Raw genomic sequence first — 4,633 nt, 5'->3', positions numbered from 1 at the left:
ACCACGATCAAGAAAAGGGCTAGAGAGGTGGCTCAGTGCTTGTGAGCCTGGACCTGGGTTTGATTCCCAGCACCTGCGTGGTGACTCACAGCCAGCTGAAACTTGGTCCCAGTCAAATCTTCAAGCACTGCATGCACACGAAGCACAGACACCCATGAAGACAGAACACCCAAACACGTAAAATAAAAATGAAAAAAAAACCCATATTTTTAAGTGAAAACAAAGGGTGCCTGGGGCATGGCTTCATGGTAGAGCACCTGTTGCTCTTGCAGAAAACCTGAGTGTTGCTCCCAGCACCCACATCAGATGGGTCACAACTGCCTGTAACCCAGCTCTGGGGCACCTGAAGTGCTCTTCTGGCCTCTGAGGGCACATGTACTTATGTGCACACCCCACACAGAGACACATACATACAAACAACTGAAAATAGGAATAAGTCTGGAAGAACAAGAGAAGAGGGGTGGCTGGGCTGTAGCTCAGTGGCAGGTAACTTGCCTGGCATGAGCAGGGTGCGGGTTCAATCCCCGCACCGCAGAGACTTGAGGGTGAGCACAGTAATGACCGGAGAATGAAGGAAGCATTTTTGAATATTATATCTGACTAGCAATTTGACAGAGAAGACGCTCAGGAAGGGAAGGGCGGGGGACTTGAGTTCGGCGCTTCCTTTTGACTTTGGGAGGACTGAAGAGACGCTCTCTTGCTGGGTCTCTAGCCAAAAAGCAAGGTCAGCTGGTTGCTTCTTGGCTTCTCTGATCTAGGATTTCACCCCTACATCTGACTTCTGAGTCATGGTTGGCAAATAGAATGATGGAGACTTAGTTAAATTTACATATCATGGTCACGGCAGAGCCAGGGTCACAGGACCGGAAGGCCCCTCCAGGCCATGGCCTGAGTGGCCAGGGGTGATGACTGCCAGGCCATGGGACCACAGATGATAATTAAAAATATCAGTAGATTTGTGTGCTAAGATGACAGAGAAATATCAGTAAAGGGTTTGTGGATATGTGAATGTGGGCACCCACGGAGACCAGAAGGCATTAGGTGCCCCAGTATTAGATTACAGGTGGTTGTGAGACCCCAACATGGGTGCTGGACACCAAACTTAGGTCACCTCCAAGAGCAGCTAGTGCACTCTTAGCTGCCGAGCTCCCTCCCCAGGCCCGGAGCTCAGCCGTCTTGGTTCTGTGACTCTGTATGGAGACTGGAGTCTGAGAAAGATGAGTTCTCCTGCTTTATTCTTCTTTCTTAACTTTGATTTGGACGTTCCGGTCCCATTTGGATCATATTGTCTGGTAGAATCCTGAAGGGACCACTGGTGATGGCTGCCATCCTTACACTGTGTGGAATCTTGGTTTACAAACTCAAGATGTCCATCCCCTCCCCGCACTTAAGGCCATCCGCCTCTCTCAGAAACATTTTGCGATTTGCAACCCTCAAGGCTTACCCGTCCACAGGAGGGTTTATTCCTAGCGCATTTTGTTCCTTTTGATGCTGCCGTGAATAGAATTATTTCCCCAATTTCATTTTTCAGATGCTTTATTAACTTACGGAGTTTAAACTTCATTTCTTTGATTTACAATTTCATCTTTTTTCTCTTCTGCTAAAATTCTTGGCTCCTAATGATACCAGCATAATTACTTGTAGACTTCATCCTGCGGCGTACCTGCAGTAATTTCAAATAGCAGCGCCAATGTTTTCATTAGCCGTAGGATCATCAAGTGTGGGATTTCTGTGAGCAGTCTGTCCTCACAATCCCCTGTTTGGCAAATTCAAGTGCGCACGCATGCACACACACACACACACACACACACACACACACACACACACACACGCAAATACCTGGACATAATTAATTTTTTCTGTACAGTTCATCCCATTAGTTCCAGTTTGCAGTGCAATTTTGTGGACGGATTTCTTTTTTGTCCCAGTGGTGGGGCTCATCCCCTGCCCCTCTTCTGTGGGAAGGGATATTCGGGGGGGAGGACGACAGGTGGAGCCTCTTATGGCTCCTTGTGGTCCTGGAGAACATGTGGAGGTTGAACTTGGGGTTGAAGGCCAAAGGAAGATGCTCTGTGAGAGACCAGTGGGTCATTCCACAATGCCTGGGGTGGGCTCCTTCGACACAGGACTTCATCCATCCTCCTGCTCCCAGTCAGTGGTGGGGTGGAAGGCTTGTTGTGTGAACATCACACAATCAGTCCGGTGCTACAGCCTTGTAGGGCACTGAACACAGCAGGAGCAGCATGGAGGATCTCATCCCATGTGTTCAACTTCCAGAGATAATGCACTCAGATAGCCAGACAGAGGTGAGGTGAAGGGGGCAGAAGATATGAGTGATGGTCAGGGCGACAGGTGGCCTTTGGTGGGAGGAGGTGGTCAAGCAGCTCCAGGGGCATCTCGAGACAGCTTGGAGCATGGGTTGGGGTTACAAGGGCTAAACTGGGCCACAGTCCACAGCTTCAAGTCTCCGGAAAGGTTGGGTCCATTTCTGTGTAAGTTGAGGGGTTGAGAGTAGCTGAGACCAGGGACCAGGGAGGGGTAGGGACTCTGGAACCACATGAGGTTTTGTTAATTTGAGTGTCTTGCCTCTTTGAGGAGACGGTTGGATTTAGGGGGTGGTTAGAGGGTTGGGTGAGGGTCTGGTGAGGTCTGGTCTTGGTGAGGGTGCAGCCATTATTAGGCTCATTATGTGGGCCCAGCCAAGAGTGACAGGCAGCCAATAAACATGCAGCATGCTTGTTGGGCAACAGAATTGTTCTGAGCCCTGGCCTCTCAGTCATCAGCTCAGGGCTCTGCTGCCTGTGCCTTGGAACTCCGTGTCCCCATGACCGTCCTCTCTCACAGCCTTGCTGCCTTCCTAAGCCACGTGCCAGATCTCAGATCCTCAGGCCACACCATGCCCTTGAGAGCCAGTGGTGACTTGGCCATGAAAAGGTTAAGGCCCAGGTGTAGAGTCTCTCTCCCAGTACTCAGGGAGGGTGCTCTGTATACCACATTCATAGCCAGCTGGTAAAGGATGTGACTTAACTCTGAGGTCCTGCAGAGAAAAGAAAGTTTCCTTAAGGAGAAATTCATACCTAAACCAGTGTGATGTGAGATTCCCTCTGTATGTGAATAACATTGGTTAATAAAGCAACTGTCTTAGGCCTGTGCAGGGCAGAATAGAGGTAGGTGGGAGGGAGGAACTAAACTGAATGCTGGGGGAAAGAAGGCAGAGTCAGGAGACGCCATGCAACCACAGCCAGGAACAGACGAGCTGGAAACTTGCTGGTAAGCCACAGCCACATGCAATCGATACACAGATTAATGGATATGGGTTAAATTAAGATGTAAGAGCTAGCTAAAAATGTGCTTAAGCTATTGGCCAAGCAGTGATTCAAATGATATAGTTTCTGAGTGATTATTTTGGGAGTCTGGGCACCAGGAAATGAACAAGTGGCCTCCTACAACAATGTCAAGTCTACTGAGAGTCCATCAGGCTACATGTCTAGCCTTGAACGTGCCAGGATTTCCAACATGTCAGTCTGAACCACAGCCTCAAGAGCTACCCTGTGTGATTCACTGCTGTGGGTAGCAGTGGAAAACACAGCAAAGGAATGGAGATCACCCCAAAGGGTGCAGGCCACTGTCACTCTGAAGCCCTCAGACAGGAGTCTATAGTGTCCCTTGAACCCTGCATTGTCAGCAGAGGGGACATTGTCAGAGCCCAGAAGTTCCCACTTGGCTTCTCTATGATAGCCCAGGAGTCTTTGCTGCTTGGCAGTTTTACTGAGGGGCCTGCCACCATCCGGCTTCAAATCAGAATCTTGTTAGTGTTTCCCAGAGTTGTGCGGGAAGTGGGGGTCGGGGCCCTTCTGAGGGATGTACAATAGAAGAGGAGAAACAACAAGGGGCCTGAGTACACATCGATGCTGAACACAGCGGTTTTGATTTTGCAGTTACGGAAAGGACGATAAGAGGGACCCAAGAAGCAGGGCAACAGCTCTAATTGATGGATATGCTTCCAGGAGTCAATTCGGACCCATTAATCCCCTGCAAGAGGCCTGCAGCCCACAGGCACTGGAGTTTATTGCCTTTTGTAGCAAAGGGAAGACTCAGTATCAAAGCCAAGGTCAAGCCTTGATCAGGACAGGCTGGGCCAGAGGATGTGCACACGCAAATGGGAGTGTGCAGTCAGATAGGCATGCTCAGGCACACACCCAGGGAGCTCGCACGCTCGGAAACACACTCAGGTGAGCTTGCACACTCAGAAACACACTTAAACGTTTCCCCAGATACACATGGGTGTGTGCGTACACTTGGGTAAACACATGCATGCCGCTGAGCCCATTCACCCAGATAAAAACACTAGAACAGGTTTAAACTGAGACAATCTCGTGTAGTCAAAGTCACACACACGTTGTGCCGGATTCAGACCTGCAGCCCCATTCTCTGGCAGGGATGTCTGGGTGGAATGAGGGGAAGGTCAGGTACTTGAGGTGCCCGTGTTATGATGGCTGTGGGTTACAGTGGATTGTAGCCCTGCACTGGGCCCCAAGAAGGAGCTTCTTCCCTCACCTTCTATGTGGGCTTTTCCTGTCCCCAGACACTGCCCCTCCCCTTTGTCTGACTATGACTCAAATGTCTACTTGCT

Source organism: Microtus ochrogaster, unplaced genomic scaffold (assembly GCF_000317375.1).
Source record: "Microtus ochrogaster isolate Prairie Vole_2 unplaced genomic scaffold, MicOch1.0 UNK6, whole genome shotgun sequence".
Lineage (NCBI taxonomy): Eukaryota > Metazoa > Chordata > Mammalia > Rodentia > Cricetidae > Microtus > Microtus ochrogaster.
Note: the sequence above shows the minus strand (reverse complement) of the source record.